At 47.3% G+C, this 24,287-nt stretch overlaps 1 long non-coding RNA gene across 3 annotated transcripts in view; it reads right to left on the bottom strand.

Moving 5' to 3' along the window:
* LOC125393497 (uncharacterized) overlaps positions 1 to 14,285 on the bottom strand; it is a 29,024-nt gene extending 14,739 nt beyond the window's left edge. For all 3 annotated transcript variants that reach the window (XR_015738314.1, XR_015738313.1, XR_015738312.1), the window contains exon 1: positions 13,859 to 14,285. This is a non-coding gene — a long non-coding RNA (uncharacterized LOC125393497). The remainder of the gene's footprint in view (positions 1 to 13,858) is intronic.
* Positions 14,286 to 24,287: the final 10,002 nt, after the last annotated feature.

The raw sequence follows: 24,287 nt of genomic DNA, 5'->3' as shown, positions 1-24,287 counted from the left end.
GACAATGTCTTCCCTCTGGACTGATTCATGCATGTTTGGGCATTTCTGTACCAGACCCTACCTTTCAGAAACATCGGGGGCCTTCTTGTAATTTTTTGAGAATTTCATACAGTGTATTTTGAATGTATGTGTGCCCCCAATTCCCCTTCTTATAACCCTCTCAACCCTCCTGTTGCTTCCTACCCTACGTTGAGATTATTTGCTGTGGAATATTTGTTTACCTATGCAAAGATATTCTGCATTTGTTTAACTCTGTAAAGATGTGTTGCATTTGCTTAATTATTTAAAGATGTGTTTGGCTGTTTTCTTTTTTTTTTTTAACTCTTTGCTATTTGGGGGTCCACCACCCAGCTCTCAAATAAATACAAGGCGTTTTATTCTTACTTATGAATGCCTGGCCTTAGCTTGGCTTGTTTCTAGCCAGCTCTACTAACTTAAATTATCCTTTCTACCTTTTGCCTCTGGGATTTTACTTTTCTTTATTCTACATATCTTTCTTTCCTTCCTACCCAGTGGCTGGATGCATGGCTGGCTGGCTGGCCCCTGGCATCCTCCTCCTCTTCTCCTTCTTATTCTCTCTGCCTGCCAGCCCTGCCTGCTTCTGTCTTCTACCTAAGTTATTGTCCATTCAGCTCTTTAATAGATCAATCAGGTGTTTTAGACAGGCAAAGTAACACAGCTTTATAGAGTTAAACAAATACAACATAAAAAATAACATCTTTGCATCATTAAACAAATATTCCACAGCAAAAACAAATGTAACAAAATTTAAACTAATATTCTACAACAGATGTGTTGCTGTTTTACCTTGTTTATCTAAGGCATCTGATGGGTCTAATAAAAAGTTGAATGGTCAATAGCAAGGGAGAAGGTATAGGCAGGACTTCTGGGCAGGGAGAGTAAGCAGGAGGTGGAATTAAGCTGGGGGGGGGGAGAGACACTAGGGAGATGTGGGGGGTCGGCCAGTCAGGCACGGAGGAAGCAGGAAAGTATGGCTTGCAGAATGGAAGAAAGGTAAAAAGTCCCATGGCAAAACACAGATGAATAGAAACAGATTAAATTAAGTTATAAGAGCCAACGGGACAAGCATAAGCTAAGGTCGCATTCATAATTAATAATAATTCTCCATGTCTTTATTTGGGAGCTGGTTGGCAGTCCAAAGAAAGTATCAGCGACAGTGTTTCTTCTTCGTTCCCCAGTGAGTCCAGTTTGTGTTGCATATGAGCTAGGGCAATGGTCTGGATTTATTATTGGAGTTTTGAAAAGCAAGTTTCAGGATATGTAGTATAGTTTTGTCTGGTTGGGTGGGCTGGGAAGCTGGTAGGAGAATGCCTATTTATAAGTACCCCTCCAAAAAAAGAAACAGAAAAATAGAACCCATCAATGGTGTACAATGAACCAGTGATTCTAAGAGAGGGAGGACTATCAGATGGGAAGGTCATAGACTCATTGTGCATATGTTTACCAATATAATACTTCATTTGCTTTGATTTTTTGTATCTATGCAATAAAGTATGGAGAAAACCCTGACTTGTTCCGGGAAGAAGTCTTAGCAATGGGAAAAATGCTCTGGGGTCTGTGTATGCCTGTGGATTCCTAGGGTCAAAATAGGAAGCTCCACTACCCGACTGTCTGCCTCCCTCATCCCCAAGGGGTGCTTGCTACGCCACACGGGTATAATGCTGGAGGTGGGTAAGTGTGAAAGAGCGGCTTTTCTGCAGGGCAGAGGTAGGCAGAAGCACAGAAAGGCTAGTCCCTAGAGCTGACTGACCTCTAGGTCAGCCTCTCCTGACCGCTAGATTATGAATTCTTCCTAGAGCACCGTGAGCCACAGAGTTGAAAATGATGTCATTGTTTCCATCCCATTCTGGAGATAGAAGCCTGAAAGCTGTTGGCAAGGCCAGGCTCCTGCTGAGGACACGGGGAAGGTGTCTTCATCTCCTCCATCTTTTGATGGTGCTGAGCAAGCTCAGGCACTCCTTGGCTTTCAAATACATCACTCTAGTCCCTGGCTCCCTTCAACTCAGGGCCACACCATTCAACCTAGAACTGTACTTTTCTTCACAGGCTTATTCTACAGCTGCTCCGAGCCATGGAAAAGAGCCCAAGCTCACCCTAGATTCCATAGCTCTAACCTCTGTGAACCAACAAATCCTATTTCTCCCTTATTTATTAGCTTTGCATTGATCTACTGCCCTTCAGTTCAGGGCCTGACAAACACACACTGTTTTCCTACTGACTCCCAGCCAGGTACACAGTGGAGAACCCAGCCAGCTGGCATAGAACGTACCTGGGCCAGGGAAGCTGGTGGGGATCTAGCCAAGGTTTCCCTTCAATTTCTTCTTTGCCTGGTTGTGGGCTCATCTGCAAAGAGATGGATACTGAACTTGTTCTGCAACACAGGAACCCATGGCTACCCACCTCTCTGCCCTGGCCTCTGTGTCTATTTGCTGCATGCCTTTCAACACTCATATGTGTGTGAGCGTGGGTATGTGTGTGTGTACATGTGTGTTCATTCACCCATGTGTGCATGTAAGTGCAAGCACACATATATGGGAGCATTTGAAAGCCTAAAGTCAGCCTTGGATGCTGTTCTTCAGGAACCCAGAAGCCATTGACTTTCATTTTGCTGTTGTTCTTTGTTTTTTGTTTGTTTGTTTTGGAGACAGTATCTCCCACTGGGACCTGGAGCTTACCAACTGAGCTAAGCTGACTGGCTAGTGAGCCCCAAGGAGCTGCCTGTCTCTGCATTCCCAGTGTGATGTGGGATTTCCCTCTGTATGCTATGAATATGTTTCATTACCATTGGTTATTAAAGAATTTTTTTTCAGACAATGGTTTTGTAGAGTAAAGCCAGGTGGGAAATCCGAACAGAGATAGAGAAAGTAGGTGGAGTCAAAGAGAAGCCATGTGGCTGCCAAAAGATGCCAGCCACCAGCCAGAACCTCACCAGTAGGCCACAGCCTCATGGTGATTCACAGATTAATAGAAATAGGTTAATTTAAGATGTTAGAGTTAGCTAGAAATATGCCTAAGCTATTGACAAAGTGTTGTAATTAATATAGTTTCTGTGTGATTATTCGGGTCTGAGCAGTCGGGAAACGAGCGAGCAATCTCCATTTATACCAGTGCTGGGATTAGAAATGCTCATCATGATGCCTGAGTTGTTACCTGGGTCCTCGTGCTTGCTGACTGTGGTGGGAATGGGGAATGCTGATGCTGAGCTAGCAGCAAGATTTCCTTCTGGGTGCCACATCAGCCCCCTGCTGTGCGTCTAAGCTGCGTCCCCTGCTGTGCGTCTAAGCTGCATCCCTGGCTAGTCCTTCTGGGACAGTATTACAGACTAGGCATTTAAGCAACAGGCATTTGTCGCTTGTTTGGGGGTTTGAAGTACAAGGTCAACAACACTCCTTCCTTTCAGTCTTCTGCAGCTAAAGGAGAGGGGCCCCTTGCCCACCATCAGCATCTGGCATTTCTTGGCTGGCAGAGGCATCGCCTATCTTTGCCTTACCTTCCTGTGGTGCTCTCTCCTGGTGCCTGTTCCCCTTTAGGGGTCCAATCCTATTGAGTTGGGGGGTCCTTACTACTGCAATATGAATATATTTCACCTAATTATGTCTGTTATGACCTGACTATGACCTTGCTCCCGAATAAGCTTTCTCTTGACCCTTTGAACTTTGAACTAGGTTATAAAAAGCCAACTCTTAACAAGGCTCAGAAGCCTCACCTCCTCCAGGAAGCCCTCTGTGCTCCCTGCTCTGCAATGCCTCTCTCGAGACTCCTTTAGCACAGTTTCCTAGGTTGAGCATGACTTCTTAGCCTGCAGGATGTGTATGTTGTCTCCTAAGGGGGCTTCACTCTGGAGCACAGCACAGGCAGCCCTTGAACCCTAGTGCAGCTTAACAGAAGCTGCCCCATCTGACGTGGTTAAGAAAGGAGGGAATATGGCAACTTGAATATGGAAAAAGAATGCTGGCTACCGGCAAGGCGCAGCATACATTGGGCAGCGGAACTGTGCAGGAGTAACAAGCCAAGGTCAAGCCTGGTGTGACTGAGTAAGCTACACAGGGCACTTCCTGTGCATTAAACATGCAGCCTTTGCACTGAGGGATGCAGAGTACCCAACCTGGTGGAGCGTGTCCTCGACAGTCATCTAGGCTAGGACTGTCTCACATATTCCTCAGTGTTTCAGGTGTCACAGGACGTGGCCTCACAGCTGGTGACAGCAATTCTGAGTCCCAGAAGGGACGCCTGTGGAGCCTGGGTTCAGGGAAATAGAGTTGTCTTTAGAATTAAGTAAAAGGAACATGGCAAGAGAATTCCCAAGAAGAGAATGTCAGACAAGCCCAGAAGATAGAGGCCCTCAGAAGTGTGTGTGTGTGTGTGTGTGTGTGTGTACACGTGAGGCCAGCAGACAGTGAGTTCCAAGAAAAACGAGACACTGTCTTTTCTTAACAAGACAGAGCCAAGTCAAGCTTAACCTTCCCCAAAGGTGAGAGATTAAGCTGGCCTGTGCTGTAGGGGTGTCTGGTCAGGTCATCTTATGTAGGGCGATTGGTGCTTCTGTGGTCAACATCAGCCAGTGATGTTGTGGTTAATCTTCACTGCCAACCCAATGGGACTTAGAATCATCATGGAAACACCCTCTGTATGTGCCTATAAGAGGGTTTCCATCCATGTTTAAATGAGCCGTGAAAACCCACCTTGAATGTGGGCAGCACCATCCCACACTCGGAGATCCCGGGTTTAATAAAAGGAAGAAAGTTGGGTATCAGCAGCCTTCACCACTCTCGGCTCCCTGACTTTGGAGATCACGTGACCACCCACCTCAAGCTACTGCTGTCGTAATTTCCCTACCACGATGGACTGCATCTTCAAACTGTGAGCCAGCACAAACCCTTCCTTCCTTAAGCTGCTTCGGAAGGGAATTCTGTAACATATCGTGGAGACGATTAGGATACCTCTTCCAACCCAGACTCACTGGGCATTTGTCTCACTGGTCCCAGCTCTCCTGCATGGAAAGAAAGTGACCAGAATAGGTACTGAGACCCCTCCTGTGCAGACACTCAGTCCAGCGCCCTCCCACATTTCCTGCTGTCCCTAGAAAAGTCATTTTCCCTCTGAGCATCAGTTGTTTTGTCTCTTGAGTGGGTTTTGTCATAGGACCTGCCACTCCCACTGCTGTGAGAATTAAGGAAGTGTTTTCTGGGAAGAGCTTAGCACCGTGGCTGGATGTGGTCTTAATAGGGTCTAAGCCCCCCACCCCTCATCACCAGCATCTGCACTGCTTTTTATAAATGCTCCCGAGAAGGCAGCGGCTCTACTCAGACACTGTGTCCCTATTGATCGCTCTTCCCTCAGATTGAGAACTGAAAAAGTGATTAGGTGAATTAATGAATGACAAGTCACACTCCTGAGCCTACAGATCTAGGGACATTGTAGCTTGGGAAGGCAAGACGTCCTATATATTTACACTAGTGAACTAGTGAGCAGCTCCCCCTTCACTAGAGAGGAGTAAGCACGCTGCTCTCTCTTGCTGGGGAGGGCTGAGGTAGCCACGTGGGCACAATGTCGAGGCATGGGTCACTATCACCAAGCTGCTGAAGTAGATCACTCATATCTGCTGTGGTTTTGTGTTGAGTTGGAGGTATCCAGAAGCATGACCGAACAGAGCTGGTGACCTCTGATGCCTTGCTGCTTATCTAAGTGTGTCCATAGGTCTGCAACGTTGACCTTGACCAGGGGTGGCCTCTTCTAAATGCAGAGTCTCAGGCCAGGCTTAGGAAATTATCACTTACAAGACTTGGGGCAGGTGTGGATGCTATCGAGTACACTGGGAAGCTCCAGCTGGGTCATCCCTGAAGGAAAGTCCAGATCTTAGGCGTTGCAAAGCGTGTCTCCAGTAGCTGAGCGATGAGGCAAGGCTTGAGGGCAGCCCCATTCGATCTCTTCTTACTTCCTTATGCTCCTCCCCTCTGCCACTCCTCGCCAACCTGGTTTATCTTTAGGGATATGAGACACTTCTCTGCTATGTGGGGAATGGATGGAAGCAGCATTCATTTTCTGGCTTTCTGAAAGAACATGTTTTCGTGTTCATGAAAGCTATTGTTAAGGCAGGCTCTACTGGGGGAGTTTCAGCCTGGTGAGTACTAGCCCAGGCCCCAGCATGTATTCTCAGCCTTCTGAAGCATCCGGCCCCTCCTCCATGCCTAGTCTCATCTTCCAGCTGTGCAGGGCTGGCACTTAGGCATACTTGGCCTTCCTTCTTCCCATCTTTCCTGCTCCGGAGAGAACTTAGGCTTGTCACCAGTGACAGTAAAATCTGATGACAGCCTCAGAACTCCTAAATCTTACAAATTACCACCTGAGCTTCCTCTGACTCTGTTACTTGGCCCCAACCCAGCCTCCCTAGGATCCAGACCCAGTATGCAAGCCATTGTCTGCACCTCCAGCTGCTTCTGGTAACTCTGGGATTCCTGGGGTCCACCTCCTCCTGGGGCGTCTTCCCAAAGGAGGTGGAGCTGAGTGGTCTCAGGGTAGAAAGTGAGCTCTGGCCTGGAACTCTCCCAAAGCCCAGCCCGAGGGCATCTCCACTATCCACTTTGAAAATGAGTCAATCAATGGAGACGCTCCTTGACTATTCCGCAGGACTCCCCCAGGGGACTGCCAGGTGCGGAGAGGACTAGCTCCTTCCCCAAGCACCTTTGAGCTTGGGTGGAATTTCAAAGGAAAGGCCAAACTGTCCCTAGACACTAGGCCTCTGTCTCACGTCCCCAAGTTCAAGTTAAACATAACAGATGGAATTCTGGTGTCAACTATGCCAGAGAAGGGGGCATCAGGGGAACTTCTCAGCTTGATGATGGCCCCAAATCCTGACTCCAGGATTTGTCAAGAGCAGTGTCAGACCCAGGCCCTAACCATGGTCGGGGCTCAACTCATCCTGGGTGGAAAAGCCATGATTTGTCCCCTCTGCCTTTGTATGTCAAGAGGAAAGCCTTCTTTTCATTCAGGAAGACACTCAGCCCTGTAAGTACTCATTTCTTGCTTAAGAGTCAACACTTCCTCAAGTTTCCTCCTCCATTATCAGCTGCACCTTTAATTACACACCAAAGCAAAGTCAAGAAAAGTGAATCAAGCAGAGTATGAACCAATAGGAGGGATGCTAAGCTCATCTCAGCGCCTTCTGACACAGTCTCTAAAAGAAAATTATTAAGTTTAGTATGTATGTGCCTGTGAGTGTGTGTGCATGTGTACGCGTGCATGTGAATGTGTGTATGCGTGTGAATGTGTGTGCATGCATGTGAATGTGTGCATGTGTATACATGTGTGTGAGTATGTGTGCATGTGAGTGTTTGAGTGCATGTGAGCGTGTATGTGTATGTGAGTGAGTGTGCATGTGAGTGTGTGCATGTGTGCATGTGAGTGTGTGCATGTGTGCATGTGAGTGTTTGAGTGCATGTGAGTGCATATGTCTGTGCATGTGAGTGTGTATGTGCATGTGAGCGTGTATGTGCATGTGAGTGTGTGTACTCATGTGAGTGAGTGTGTGCTTCCAGATTCAGCATTAACTGAATCTGGAAGGAGGCCATTATAAGGAGAGGTGACCTTGAGAGAAGCTGTGACCTTCAGTGGGAGTTGTGGGTGCAGTCGATCTGAGGTGACTATGAGGAATGAGACAGAGGAAGAATAACCCATTCTCACCCTTCTGCCCTGGCCCCCACTGACCAGACTAACCAGGGACCTATAATATGGTCCATAGGAAGAGTCTTTAATATGGTGTTTAGGGAAGAGGAAGAAACCTCTAACGTGGTCTACACAAAGGGGATGGAGCCCACCATGTGGTGTACAGAGGGCAGTTCCACAGGACAGAGAACCAATTAAAATGGTCCTGACTGCATGGGGCTGGGGATGGGTCAGTGAGAAAAGGTGCCTGCTGCCAGTACTGAAGACCAGAGTTTGCTCCTATATTCCACCTGGTAGAAGGAGAAGTGACCCTTGCAAGTTGTCCTTAGAGTTCTATACCTGATGTTACAGGTACACACACACACACACACACACACACACACACACTATAATTTTCTTTTAAAGATTGGGTCAAGAGAGCATAGTGGGAGCTCAGTGCTGTCTGAGCTGCTCTTCCATTCTTCCTGCCTGGTTTCCTTATTTCCTTTTCTTGACTCTGGAGCTGCTTGGGGGTGGGGCCAAGAGGGAGGCTGCTCTCTGCAGGTGTGGGACCCCAAATCCCTTCCTCTGTTGGCTCTTTCAGCGGTTCAAATTCTGATACCACTTGCCAGGAGAGAGTGAAAGTGGTCAGCAGCCTGGTTGTGAACCCAGAGCCTGCTCGGGACAGAACACATGGGAACTAGAAAGAAGAAACCATGGGCAGCTGTACTTCCTCACCCGGGGACAGTCACTGTCAGTGTCCTGCCATCTTCCTCACCCCTGCAGCAGGCAACTCCCTCTTCATTGATTGTTAAGTTACCATGCCAATCATCCATTCATTTTTATTTATTGAGCACATACGTCTTGAGCTCTGCTTTGTGACATCACAGCAGAATATATGGACTACATGTTGTTCTCACAGCCACACAATACCCAAGATTGTTGTTAAAATTCGGCAGGCAGAAATAACAGGAAAACTTCCAAACACTTAGACATCACAGAGCACACCACTGAATGATTCATGGGGCCAAAAAAGGAATTTCAAAAGAAAAAATTGCACAGAACTCTGGGCACAGAGACAGGAGTGCACATAGCACGGGAGACTGAGATTAGAAAGGAGGAACACTTTAAGCCAGTGATCAGGGTTTCACCAAAGAAAACCAAAAAAAAAAAAAAAAGGCAAAATCACAACCAAAGGAGGCAAAATAAAGAAAAATAAAACAAGAGCACAGAGCAGAGCAGTAAAATTGAAAACAGGAAAACCAAATGAAGCAGAAAGACAGTTCTTAAAAAAAAAGAAAAGATACATCTCTAGCAAGATGGATACAAAGTGAAGGAAAACCAGGGGACTGACAGATGTGCTTACTGCTCTTACAGTTGGCCCGTGTTCAATTCCTAGCACACCTGTCGGGCAGCTGACAGCCATATATAACTCCAGTTCCAGGGGACCCGGGCCCTCCTGAGGCCTCACTGGGCACTCACGCACACATGGCATACGTCCATACTGACATAACCACAGATACCTGACTAACAGTAAACATAAATCTAAAACAAAACAAACAAAACAAAACACAAAGAAGACACAGGAATAGTATCAGAAACAAAACAAAGACTGTCACTACGGAGGGATCTTCTCATTAAAAAGATAATAAGCAGAAACTTAGAGTCACTTTGTGTTCACAGCTTCAACATCTTAAAAGAAATAGGTCGATTCTTCTACTACTGCTTTAGAAACCTCCACAGCTGCTTTTGGCTTCCCTGTGGACACAGTGGGGTTCTTTTCTCTTCAAGTTCACGGCCCCCTTGGGGCATGCAACAATTGTATTATATAATGACACTCAGTAGGCAAAGTGGATCTTAGGAAAAATGGTCCCTCTCAACCATTAATACTGGTCCAAGGCAGCTTCAAGTGCCGCAGAACAAGATGGAGTTCTTAGAACAAAGATACAACCTTTCTCACCTTTGTGATAAGGTGAAAAGCTCCCAGAAAAATCTCAGAGTCTACCCTAAACCCCCAGGTAATTCTTTTAAATATATTGATTTAAATAGCTGATTTTAATTAATTATTATTAATAATTAAACAATTTAATATAAAAGCAGAAAGAGCTCTTACAATCATTTGTATGTGTAGTGTCCATGTGTTTGCACAGATGTGGGCATGTGTGTGCTCAATTGTGATTGGGTGTGGTACTGTATGTAGTGGATTGCTGTCTTTTTATCCCCTTCCACCTTATTTTTTTTTTTTTTTTGATTTTTTGAGACAGGGTTTCTCTGTAGTTTTTGGTGCCTGTCCTGGAACTAACTCTTGTAGACCAGGCTGGCCTCGAACTCACAGAGATCTGCCTGCCTCTGCCTCCCGAGTGCTGGGATTAAAGGCGTGCGCCACCACCGCCCGGCCCCCCTTCCACCTTATTTTATAGTGCTTATTAATTCTTTGACAAAGTCATACAATGTAATTTGATCATATTTACTCCTTCCCTCCACCTTATCTTTTGACACAAGGTCTCCCACTGAACTAGAAGCTCACCAATTGGCTAAACATGTTGGCTAGTCTCTTCCTTTTATGCTAGGGTGGCAGAGGTGTGCAACCATGCAGGGCTTTCTTCCATGGATGCTGTGAATCTAAACCCAGGTCCTCATGCTTGCATAGCGAACATGGTACTGACTGAGCCTTCTTCCCAGGCCCAGAACCTTCACTTCTTATTACAAGGAGTGATTGACCTCCCAATGGAGGTTTTATTCTCACACATCTTCAGCCCCAGGGCCCCTGGGTCATTTTCTCAATGGCCATGCTTACTTCTAGATATTTGCAAACTTCCATGCCCTTCCATATACTTCTTGCCCTGGTAGTAGCAAGATACAGAAGCATGATGGAAGAATGTCAGGAGCACACAATCAAGTTTCAAAGACCAAAGCAAATTCAAGCACATTTCAGGCTTCTGCCCCCTGTAATCCAAGACCTAGATGGATTGACAAGACTTCATGGACAGCACAGGCTACAGTATGAGACATCACCAAATCAAACCATAGGATAGAATAGTAAAGAAAAACCATCTGTCTGTGAAAGTTCCCTGTAGTGGCATTTCACTTGTATTTTAATAAATAAAACTTGCCTGAGGATCGGAAAAATAAAACAGCCACACTGGCCTGCCTTATAGACCACACAGCAGTTACACACACCTTTAATCCCCATAGCCACACTAGCTTACCATAGAAGCCAGGCAGTAGTAGTGCACATCTTTAACCCCAGAACTAAAGAGGATTAAAAACGGGAGGAGACAGCTCTCAGGAACAGTCTCATTCTGAGATTCCTGGAGGCAGGATTGCCATTTCGGACTGAGGTTGAGGTAAAAGCCAGTAGCTGGCTGCTTTGCTTTTGGGGGTTTTCAGGTTGAACCCCAATATTAGTCTGAGCTTTTATTAATTGTGCTACAGTGACCTCATTGTGCAATAGCACCAACAAACTGTGGACGGAAGTTCCTTACCCTCCATGTATCAACATGGAGATGGGCCCTTTGCTGCCTGATCACCACATTCAGATCAGAGAGTGCCACAGAGAGATACCCTTCTGGTGAACGAATGGTTCCAGAAGGCTCAGTAATGCACCCAAGTCTACCCTGAGGACTTGATGGCTCTTCTGCTAGCCCTGCCTGGTGTCTTGGGCCACATGTGCCGTCTAAGAACTTGTGAGTCAGTATGAAGTAGTACTGGTCTCCAATTCCAGTTTCAAGGCTAGGGGCACGTGTGTGTGTGTGTGTGTGTGTGTGTGTGTGTGTGTGTGTTTGTGCCATTGACACCTGTTGGCTATCTCAATACTTTACACAGCATTCTTTGCAAAATCTTGTCTATGATAACCACTTTTTCCCTTTGTCCTTTAATATGAATGTGTGTGTGTGTGTGTGTGTTCATGTGCCTGCAGAGTTCAGAAGAGGGCATTGGATCCCCTGGAGTTGCAGGTGGTTGTGAGTTACTTGACATGAGTGCTAGGAACTGAACTCTGGTCCTCTGGAAGAGCAGTTAGTGCTCTTAACCCCTGAGCAGTCTCCCCAGTCCTTCACCTGGAGTTGACTACAACACCTAGAAAGAGAATTGAACCTGTTCCTCAGATAAATGGATGGGTGGATAGATGATGATATTAGCTATAGGTAGATGATAGATAAAGATAGATAGTTGATAGAAATAGATTGATAGATAATAGGTAGATGATGGATAATTGATAGAAGATAGGTGACAGATGATAGATGATTGATAGACATAGATGATAGATAGATGATAGAAATAGATTGATAGATAATAGGTAGAAGATAGATGACAAGTGATAGACAGATAGATGATTGATAGATGATAGATAAATAGATAGATACATAGATAGATAAATGGGTAGATGATTGATAGATAGATAGATGATAAATAGATAGATAGATAGATAGATAGATAGATAGATGATAAATAGATAGATAGATAGATAGATAGATAGATAGATAGATGATAAATAGATAAATAGATAGATAGATAGATAGATAGATAGATAGATAGATGATAGATAGATAGATAGATGACTCTGAGGCTGACTTTCACCTCCAGTCTTGTTCCTGGACTTGGGCCTCCTCCTCCCAACTTGGACACTGGCACAGTTGGTGTAAAAGTAGCAGCTTGTCTCCAGATCTGGGAAAACCATTGCTCACTCTATTGTGTGAACTGCACTTATTCTGTGGTCACGACAGGCTGATAGGCCAGGGGTTAATCTCAAGGAAGTGTTTTTCAAATGCCCTGCTACACACTTAGGCTGTCCCCAGCTTCTCATTGTCATGGATGACATTAAGGAAAAAAACAATACCACAACCACTTTTCTCTTTAAAACAATGGCCCTGGATATAAAGAGGCAGAGACTTCAAATCTAGAATAAATTGTCAGAGCAGGGACTGAAGGGTCATACAGGACTGGACACTCCCCACAGAGGCATTCATGAAGCTACTGGGAGGAACAGTATGGAATAGGAGACCTGGATAGGAGCACACTGGTCCTTCAACCACTGGGACCTGGAGGGGAGGAGGAGTGTACTGAGCCTCTCAGAGTTCAGGGGAAGGGGAGGGGAGAGGAGAGAAGGGAAAGGGAGGGAGGGGAGAGCAGGGCAGTGGAAGGGAGGGAAGAGGAGGGAAGGGAAAAGCTGGGTAAGGGATACAGGCATGGATGTCACATGCCAGGACAGCCCACCCCCAGAAGATGGCTCTGATCTGAAATGTTGGCATCGAGTGAGTGGCACAACTTTATACTGAAATAGAACATGTTAGCACACCTCCAGCACACACACCAAAGCCTGCCACATAGAACATGTTAGCACACCTCTAGCACACACACCAGAGCCTGTCACATAGAACATGTTAGCACACCTGCAGCACACACACCAGAGCCTGTCACATAGAACATGTTAGCACACCTGCAGCACACACACCAGAGCTTGTCACATAGAATGTGCTCAGTAAATAGCAGAGACCCCCCCCCCAGCTCCTCCAAGAGATGGAGACACTTTCCCCAGAGGAACAAAAGCTGGGGTAGGTGAGCAGGACAGCAGGCAGAGACATTCTTGCTGCCTCCTTGGCTGCACTGCAGCCCCCAAGAGCCAAATCCCTAGGGTGTTAGCAGATGGGACCTTCCCAGCTCTGTCACACACCCAGGCAAAGGGCAGGGTACGACACACAAGTGTGAATACAACGTCCACGTTCACATAGATGCACATCCACATCCCACCCACACAAACACATTCACACCCTCTATAGGCACGCCGATCCACACGCACATTCACATAAATACGCTCACACCTCCACGCTCCATACACGAAAAAGACACACTCATACCTTCACACCCACGCAGACACACTCTTGCACCCTACACCCACATTCATACCCTCACCCTCACACACCCCCCACATACATATACACATATACACACACATGCACACACCCCTACACCCACATTCATACCCTCATCTCCCACACATACATACACACACACACACATATATACACATACACACAAATATACACACATACATACACACATATACACACACATACATACAGATATACACACATACATACACACACACACACACAGAGTGCCTCACACAATGCCTTTCAACATTGACAGTTTTCAGTTTGGGGCCCATTTGATTTGCACTGTGAATGAAGTGACTCACAAGAGTGTCTCCAAGTCTCCATGTCTCCACTTTCCTGGTGTCTTGGCATCATGGTCCCCCACCTCCAACAGCACCTCTGAAGCAAAAACCAGGGAGTTGAGGACTTCACATTCTTACGTCGAATGCTGCATGCCTGCTGCAGTTCCCAGTGAAAGACCTCAGTGAGAAAACTGCCAGGGGCAGCAGGGATGCCAGGAAGGGCGTCCTTGCAGAAACAGAATTGCAGAAACACATTCATTTTGAGCTTTCACCCTCTAAAAATGCAAGGAAATCCATGTGTGGCATTTAAGTCACTCAGCCTGTGGTACTTGTGTTAGGATTCAGTCATTTTGCTGGCCTGGCCTGTCATCTGGCTATGAACTCAGGCAGTACCCTAGGCAGCCCAGGGTCCTATGGCTGCTATGGTACTATGCAGAGGTCCCTTTAAGAGACGAGCTCCTCCCACTCCAGATCTCTCTTTCCTCCTGCTCTTATGAAGGGGGAGGCAGAACTTTTCCTGTCTCTTCTCTTTTTCTCTTTCCCTGTCTCTGTCTTCTCTTCCCCCTTTCTCCCTTCCCTTTCCCCAGTAAAACTTCCCACACAAGCTCTGCCTGCGTGGCGTGTCTGTCTTTCCCCACCGTGGGCTCTCATCCGCCACGTGGCCCCTTGGCCCGCCAAGGTCCCTCCCGAGTTGTTTTACAGTTTATTTTCAGTCAGAGTAGAGTAATAGAGACAGTTCTCTAAAGCTGGCCCAAGAGACCCTAGCATCTGACTCCCTTCCTTTCTCTGCTCACCCCTCTGGCTCCTCCCTAACTGCCACCCCAGGGTCTTTGCACCCACTTCCTCTACCAGTCACACTCTTTTGTGTGTGTACATGTGTGTGAGTGTGCATGTGTGGTGTGAACAATTTGGCCAAATATTAACCTTGGGTGTTTCCCACCCTACCCCCTGGGAACCCTTCATCTTGTTTTTGGAGACAGGGTCTCTCACTGGGACCCGATGCGCGCTGATTCAACTGATTCCATAACTGGCCATGGAACCCCAGTGATCCGCCGGCCTCTACCTCCCCTGCCCTCGAATTATAAGCTTGAACCACCCTGCCTGACTCTTTTATGTATATATTCGGTGTTCTGAGGAATTGACCCCAGGTCCCCACACTTACGTAGTGAGTTGGCTAGCTTTATGTCAACTTTACACAGGCTTAGAGTCATATAAGAGGTGAGAACCTCAAGCGAGAGAAAATGCCCCTAGAAGATCAGGCTTCAGGCAAGCCTGTAGGACATTTTCTTCATTAGCGATCCGTGGGGGAGGGACCATCCCATTGTGGACGGTGCTCTCTCTGGACTGGTGGCCCTGGCTTCTGTAAGAAAGCAGAAGGAGCCATGGTGAGCACACCGATAAGCAGCACCCCACTCGCTTTCTTCAAGATTTTGGCCAAAAGTCACCTGCCGTGAAGCTGATTCTGAAAACTGAATTGCAGCTTGCTTTGTGTCCCCTGCTGTTTCCAACTCCCCTGTCATAGTATTCCGTTCTGTTTATTTTTTGACCCACTGATCATTTTGCACAACCACGAAGCAGGAGGACACGCTATGTGTCTATTTTGTTCCGTGATAAATCCCAAGTGTCCGGGACTATGACGCATGCGCATTTTCTTTTCAATAAATATTTTTTGACTGAGTACCCGGGCCTCATCCCAGCGGATTAGCTTGCTTGCCAGGAGACCACGTCATACCAGGACTTCCCAGAAGAGGGCAGCCGAGGAACGCCAGAGACGGCTGAGCGGCGGCGCTTTGATCTCAAGATTCTGGCCGACGCAAGATAGAGCTGGGGAGGAGTGAACTCCCGCCCCACTTACTTCTAAGGCAAGCTTTTCCCCTTAACAAAAGCGTTTGGTGTAGGAGGCCGCTGGGGAGCCGATAAGGCCCCTATCCATGGCACAGGAGGTTGTTTACCAAAATTCAGGTGTAAAAATTTGAGAGAGCGTTGAATAGAAACAAGGTCAGCCAGTCTCCCACGGTGGGAGGAGGGGGTAGAGAAGGCCAGCGGGGACGATCTGCGTCACTCCTCCAAAGGGCAGAAAATTTCGTTTGCCCCTACTATCTGGGGAAAGAACTTAGCCCCTAACTCACCCGGAGCTGTAAAGCCTCTAGTCTTGTTTTTGACACTCCAACAGATGACGTTACAAAATCCAGACCCCACACCCACCCCTGGTCAGTCAACCCTCTTCCCGGGTGCTTCTGTTACCCATGAGGGAATTGAGTTGCAACAGTAACAAAACCTTCAAAAGCTAAGTTCAAGGTGAAGCTGCCTCAGATCAAATCATCATTTGAGTGTGTCAGGTTTGGGGTGGGGCTTCAGGATAGTCATTGCCAGAGCACCTGAATGTGTTGACCCAGAACTGGCCAATCAGCTGATCCGACCATTGCTGCTTGGATGACAACATGAGCCAGCATTTATCGAGCACGTCTTGTGTGCCAGACACATGCAAGATATGTCAACGGCATTATCCCATGAGTTCCCAGAGCAGCCAGCTCTTCAAGTCTGGGCTCTTTGTTCTATCTCCAGAGGTTACTCCTCACCAAAAGAGCCGACTAGCCCTGCAGTTCGCTCTCAGGCGTGTGGAAGGAGGCATCTCCCTGGATCCGGCAGGATTGAGAGAGCGTGTAGTCTAGCTCGATCTCTGACAGGTGGAGAAACAGGCCTAGGGAGTGGACAGGAACTTCCCAAGTTCACACAGAGAAACAAACCTCTGCGGCTTGCATGAGCAGTTCGTGGAAGGATAAATCCTCTAACCACACATCCTACTCAAAGGCCTTTATTTTTCCTTCCTTGATTCCATATTCTGGGTATGATGGTGGATATTTCTAACTCCGGCACTCAAGGGCAGGAGCATCCGAATTCAAGGTCATCCTCTGCTGTGCTGTAAATTACATGAGGCTCTGCCTACAAAGCCAAACCAAAGCTCCATTCCCAGACTGCACCTCTTACTGCAGCAGCTCTTCCCTTCGCCATGTCACAAAGGCAACAGCTGGGCTCTTGGAGTTTTATTGACTCGTGGGCTGCCTCTGTGGGCACTGCTGACCCCCTGTGATGAGACGCCTGCCTTCTGCAGTCATTGGCTGTGTCTGTGCTCAGATGGCATCATTCACATAAAGACAGAGCCGGGCTACAGAGCAGGGCTAGATGAATAAACAAACACTTAGAGCAGGTGATCAAAGCTTTTGGTGTGAACCACTATTGGTTTTTTTTTTTTAATAAGTTATCGCACGCAACATCTGGAAACTCGCGTGCTGGTATCTGGTGAATAGCTAGGTCTCCAAAACTTAGGGTCTGATTTCGTACAACGTCTTCAGAGTCCAGCCCAGTCTACCCTCACAGACCTCAGTTTGCTCTGGCTCAAATACTCCATAGTCTCAGGTGGCCGGTGTTCACTAACCAGGTGCACAGTCTTGTTCTTGGCTTTGCCTTGCTCTCAGCAGCTCACCCGCAACCTTTGATAATCTTTCTTTCAGCTGCTTCACACTCTCTGTGTCCTCTGTCCTGCAGTGATTTTTTTTATTTTTGTTTTTTTGAGACAGGGTTTCTCTGTAGCTTTGGAGCTTGTCCTGGAACTAGCCCTTGTAGACCAGGCTGCCTTGATCTCACAGAGATCCTCCTGCCTCTGCCTCCCGAGTGGTGGAATTAAAGACATGCACCACCAGTGCCCAGCGCTGCAGTGATTTGTAAAAAGCACAATGAACTGAGACGAGACAAGGAGGGGATGAGAGAGTTGCTGGAGCCATATTTTCCCTGAGTTGGGCTTGGTCCTAGAGGATCCTGGAGTCAGGATCCTGGCCACCTTGGGACAGTGGGTGTTGTTTCTTGCCTTCCATCTTAGACCCTCACTGTGTTTTAGGAAGGGCCCTCTGTGGCCACTGCTACCACCTGATAATTATTAAGGAGACAGACCCTAATTATGAATGGGCTATGTTCTGGAAGCATATAGAGGCCCAAGGCTGGCTTCATCTACCTGGATGGAACAAGAAGCGGGACTCTGAGTTCTCCTGACAGCAGCTGTCCCTAGGGCTCCAGAGGGGGCCAAGGTCAGGTCCACAGAGTTGAAGCAAAGGTTCATTAGTGGGGATAAGGGAAGGGCCCTGTAAGCCTTGAATGAGACCATGTGAGATATGTAGGCAGTCTGGTACGAATTCGAGGCTTGTAAACACTGTAGTGTATCTGAGAGCATCAGAGGTGCATCTGCTGTCTCTCTGTCCCTAGCTTCTTGAAGAACTTTCCTTTGTTCAGAAGCCGGCTCTCAGCCTGCCTGGGTTCGCTTTCTGACTCTGCTGTGAGCCCTGTGGATCTGGCCAGGATCTCTCTTTGCCTCAGTATCTTCTTCTATGAATGGGCACATGATTGCATAGGCTTCCTGAGCATTGAATGAAGTGTGAGGCTTAGCATCATTTCAGGTCATCATGGCTATGCTTCACTGGGCAGAACTGGTCCCCCAGCACCCTGCCTGTCCAGAAAAGAGGACTTGTTCTCTCTCTCTCTCTCTCTCTCTCTCTCTCTCTCTCTCTCTCTCTCTCTCTCTCTCTAAGACAGGGTTTCTTTGTGTAGCCCTGGCTGTCCTGGAACTCAGAGATCTGCCTGCCTCTGCCTCTCCAGGGATAGGATTAGAAGTGTGTGCCACCACCACCTCACTTGTTATTTCTCTCAGTAAATTCATTTTATGTGTCAAAACCAGAGCAGAACGTGAGGGTAGGGTCTGTGCTTCGGAAGAACAATCTCTGAGGTGCATGGTAAATGAAAACCCACCAAGTTCAGGGTTTTTAAATTAGCGTAGCCCCCAGCCCCTAGGTCTGAGAGTTGTATTGGTCTGGACTCCAAATCCCACCATCCACTGCACCTGCACCTAGAAGGCACAGGTGAGAGGCACCAGGAAGGATGTCCAGGGAAGATGTCCATGTCCAGGGCCAAGGAGGATGTCTTCTGTGACTCAGCCCCTTAGTAGTCACATTTACTCAGGAGAGTATTTCTGCCTTTTTTTTCATTTGGAGCACACATTATCTTTTCAACTAAAAACAAAAACAAAAAAAAAACAAACACAAATTCAAATATCCAACTCTGCCTCAATCAGTGATAATTATGCCATTTTGTAAAAAGTCCAAATTTTGAAGGGATCACATAAAAATATGGTGCTATCCCATTGCTGGGTAGTGGAAGACTAATGCTCCCCAGGAAACAGTTTGTTCCCTAGTTCAGTGTTTCTGTGTCAACATTTAGGCACCTGTAAGAATATAACTCAAGCAGGAGGAAAACGAAAAAGAGGCCATGCGTTAGGTGATACACAATACCCAATGAAGAAAATGTCACACACACACACACACACACAAACACCACCCCCAATAAAATAAAAGGGTTCATGGTTATATATCCAATAATCAGAATACTTTTAACACCCACACCAATAACCAAAGGGTGTCAACACACACACACACTCACACACACACACACTCACACACACACACACACACTCACACACATGAAGGGATTCTTCTAGATATCCAATTACCAGCACTTCATACCCCCACACCAACAACCAATCATAACACCCCCAACAAACACAGCATTTCACAAATATACATGCATGCTTTCCCAACACAAGTGATTCCACAGCCCCTACAAACCTCTTCATTCATGCACCCCACCCACCAACACAACTCTCCGGGAGACACCCTTCACCCCCATCCCCAAGCTCCTGGATTTGCTTGCTGCTGCTGCAGATACTTGAACACCAAGACATTAGCTGCGACTTTCTTTTCAGATTAATGAGCAGAAAAAGATTGGAAGAGGGAGGGGGCGAGAATGGTGAGAGAGAGCAATTACACCCAAATCTTTTCTCTGTTGATTAGGGATTCCTTCTCTAGCCTGCTTTGGCTCTGGCTAAATCTTTTTCTAATGAGATGTGGCTTATCCAGATCAGGGCGCTGAGAAAAAAGTTGCAATTAACTTTAAGAAGAAAAGGAGTGAGTGAGAAAGAGAAGGAAATGTAGTGGGGGGAGGGCCAGGGAGTGGGGGCAGGGACTGGTACGGTGGGCATGGCCTGTCATAGCCACTGTAGAGCAGGCTCCTGGGCAGGTGGAGTACCCTGGCTGGCCTCACTGAGAGCCCACAACTTGCATCTTGGATTCTAGTGTTTAAGAAGGACCCTTATGAAGGTTCGCAAAGCCTGGATCGGGTCTCTTGGCTACTTCCAGTTCAAGGCAAGGGTGGGAAGCGGTCACCTCTAGTCTAGGGCTTTTCCCCTCATTGCACCAGGTTTTCATTTGTGCACTCAGCCTTGAAAAGATGTAAGTCTCTGACCACTCATTAGATAGATCAGGTCCAAGCCAGTTCTTGTCTCAGGAGCTTCTGGGAGACAGCTGTCTACTAGCAGCTAGGAACCACCATTCTTAAGTGGGCTTCAGATATGAGAGCTGAACTCTAAGGTCTCCCTGGGCTGCTTCACTCTGCCTACATGGGTCCAGAGCCACTTAGAAGGTCAGAGAAGAGGAACTAGAGAGATGGCTCAGTGGTTAAGACCACATACTGCTCTTACAGCACCTGTGTCGGGAGGCTCATGACTACCTGTAATTCCAGCCCCAGGGAAATCTGAGTCCTCCGTCCTTGGCGGGCACCTGCTCTCATATGAACATACATACACATACATGTGCATGATTTTTAAAAATTAAATAAATCTTAAAAAGATGGAAAGGGACACTTTACTCTGACATAGAAAGAAGCACCCAGGTCTGACGCCCTTTACACAATTGTGTCTCTAGGTTAAGATTGGCCAGGCCAGTGCTACAGCCTAGTAGTTCCTCCTCTCTGGGGACCCAATGTTGCCTCCTATTAAGGAAAACAAAGGGAAGGATGGTGGATTCCAGGGCCTTTGCCCTCCCTGGGTCCAATGGAAAGCACAGACATTGAGTCACTGTGCCTCTGTCCCCTGAGACTTTCACTCTGCGCCTTGGGCAGCCACAGGGCTTGGTACCTTCCTGCCAGACCTCACAGGAAGATCCTTGTCAGAGTGATGGATATACAGCAAGGCCTGCGGGCATCTAGCCTGGCACTTGTGTGTGGAGGTCTCAGATGAACAACTTGATATCAGTGCCAGCCAGGCTGGAAACCTTGAGTGTGGGTCAGTTGGGGTTAGGAAGAGGGGGTGGAAAGAAGGCCAGGAAGGGGTGTGGTTCCCATTTTCTTTGTCCCTGACAGATACACACAACCACATAGACTAAGGGGCCCAGGAAGTTCCTGCACAGCCATGTTCATTTATTCTGTCCAGTTCATACTGCCTTCCCAAACCTGAGGGATTCCCTTAGTGAACCAAGGCTTTTGGGGCACAAAGTTGCTGAGAAAGTGAAGCTGGACCTTTCTAACTCTTGCCTTATTTGAGTTGCTTATTTGCTGCCCAAAGAAGAGGGGCTTCTGCATTGAGAGGCTACCCAGTGCTTTTTTCTGGAGGGGATGTGCAGGTGATCTTTCATCAAAGAAATCAAGGCGATGAGTGGTACTGGGGGACAGATCGACTAATCTTTCCTGTCCCTAAGTTCCCGAGACGTCACCTTCAGGCCTTGGGAATCTTTTCGGAGCCTGCTACTAGGGTCCCAAGCCAGTTTTTCATCCCCCACCCCCCGCATCATATTAGCCCCTGGGTACAATCTGGATCATCTCATGTCTCTCTCTGCCTGCTGCCAACGGAGTTAGCATATGTGCTAGACACCTTAGCTACAGTGCTAGGTTAGACATTCTTCTTAAACATATAGTAAGGTCAGATGAAGGGAAAAAATAGAAAACAAAACACAAAACCCCCGAAACCAAAATTGGACACAGAAGGGCAGCTGTAGACTGAACAGGAAATGCTGGCCCTAGGCTAAATGAAACAGCTGTCACCATTGTTCTGGACCGAGAACTGCCTTTGCAAACTCCATGTGAGCCGGGCTCAGAAAGCAGATGTTAATAATTACAGCACATGAAACCGAGGGCACAGGATTAGGAAAGTGACGAAAAAGAAATGGTACCAGTAGATTTATAACCGGCCCAGGCAGATCTTCTCAGGTCAGCAGGGAGGGGGTGGGCGGCAAGCCAGCCTGGCTACAGATGCCCCCACCCACTTCCTATCAAATATAGCCTCTCCGCCGCCTCTCTGATCATTCTAGAATTGAGGACTTGTTAGATTATTTAATGATAGTAGTCTAGAGACGTTGCTTCAGGCTGCCTTTCCAGGAATCCCATGCTTATCATCACCAAACGTCTCTGACCTATAATCTCCAGGACTGGAGATGTTGCGGTAGGTAAAAGTCCAGGCCGCACAGGTACTGGGACTTGAGTTCAAATTCCCAGAACTCACATAATGAGGCATAGCGGCATGTGTCCACGACTCGGGTGTTGGGGATGAGACAGGCAAATCCTGGGGGCTCGATGGTCAGTCTGTTTAGCCCAAACAATGAGTTCTAAGTTCAGTAAGGGATCCTGTTTCAAAAATAAGGTGGAGATTGCCAGGGGAAGATGTCTGACATTGATCCCTGGCTTCCACGCACACACATGGGCAAGTGCATCCCCACACACACACCTAAACAACACACAGAAAACCCCAACTGTCAAACGAGGTCTCTGGACAGACAAATGGCCAGGAGAGCGGTTGATCTGCAGAAACTTTGGAGGCTACAAAGCTAAGCAGCCACCCTCAGAGCTTGAACTGTGACTGCCAAGTTCACGTTTAAAATCCAGGAGCTGTGGGCAACTGAACTGGACTCACTGTCAAGTTAGCCAGCTCCTTGTGCTGTGGAGAGGATAGGAAATCTGGGAGGGTGTAAGGACCTCTGCAGACAGCCAGCGAGGCAACTCTCTTGGGCTAATAACATAAGGAGAAAAAACAGCATCCACACATTTGCTGAACCTCCCTCCATGCTTTCCCACTTGAGCTTGAGCTGTAAAACCAAAGAGAACAGAGTACTCACATCCAAAAAAAATCAAACACAAAGCAAACAAACAAACAAAAAAAGCTTCCCATCCTGCCGCCCGTCAGAAAGGACGCCTCTCGGAAAGGTTCGAAAGAAGGTAAAGAGCATGTGTTTGCCATCTTTATGCCTGATATGGAAACCATATGCTGAAGTACACTAGCAAACACACTTAATATAACACTCTCTTTTATTAAATGTGGTTTTATAAACGCTCTCCCCAGCCAGGGCACCTTTGCCGTGCTGGAGGCTGGAACTTGGCAAAATACTCTTCCCACTGTTACATCTATTGATACACATTTTTTGAAAATGAGTCTCGGACCCTCGGAAAATAGGCTGGTTCTGATTATTACCGCGAGAGGCAAGGGGCACAGGAGGGCATCTTTTTCCCTCTGATAAATTAAAAGGACTGTAACGGGTGCTTTCTGTAACCTGTAAAAGGGCAGAGCCATCTGTGATTCATTTAGCAGCTCCTTACAGAAGATTTATTTGATTAATTCGGGCAGAAGAGAGAATATGGATTTTCCCCTTCTCGAAAGGCACATACACCCTCACACATGCACACACGCACCCACCCATGGGCAGATATCTTAGGAATGAAAAATGACTAATCTTGTTGTTGGAACTGGTGGATGTGGGGCCTCCGTGGTGAGCGGTTAGCTCACAGGCCCAGGCCTGGTGCCACTGAGGACTAAGTGGAGAACAACACCAGGAAGCCGGGTTGCTTTGATGAAGAAGGATCACTTAGTGCCAGGTACTCCCCGAGCCCCTAGGATGGGTTCCTCATTGCAGGGTCTCAAGGACCCCTCCCGGAAGAACTTACCCTCAGTTTACTGGCAGAGGCACTATACATGTCCGGTCTGCCTTTGCCTCCAATTCCATTTGCTTTTTCTATTCTTGATACCGTTGAGCTACATCCCAGGCCTTCCTTGTCATTTTGTTTTTTAGTACATGTGTATGTACAGGTATGTTCACGTCTTGGTACATGTGCCCATGTACCCGTGGAGAACATGCATCTGGTGTCCTCCGGCAGGTGCTATCCACCTTGTTTTGAAGTATAGTCTGTGACTTGGCCTGGAATTCACCAAGTTGGCTAGGGAAGATGTCAAGTGAGCCCCAGGGACCCTCTAGCTGTCCAGCGAGCTCCAGGGGCCCTTCTTGCCTCTGTCTCCCTGGCACTTGGATCTAAGCATGTCCCACCACACCTGACATTTTTACATAAGTTTTAAGGATCCAACATAGGTTCTCATGCTTACACAAGTACCTTAGTGGCTTAAGAAGCTCCCAGCCTTCATTTTTGTTTTTCTAAAGATGGAGCTTGCTTCCTCAGTCCTCCCTGATCTGTCTAGGTGGATGGAGACAATAGCATGTGCTTTTCTCACAGTGAACAACCTGATGATTGGCTAATCTATCTTAGCTGCTTCATGACCTGCGAGATTCAGCTCTGTGTTGATTAGCCTTTCAAG

Source organism: Myodes glareolus, chromosome 7 (genome assembly GCF_982192425.1).
Source record: "Myodes glareolus chromosome 7, mMyoGla1.1, whole genome shotgun sequence".
Classification (NCBI taxonomy): domain Eukaryota; kingdom Metazoa; phylum Chordata; class Mammalia; order Rodentia; family Cricetidae; genus Myodes; species Myodes glareolus.
This window is presented reverse-complemented; position numbering and strand designations above follow the sequence as displayed.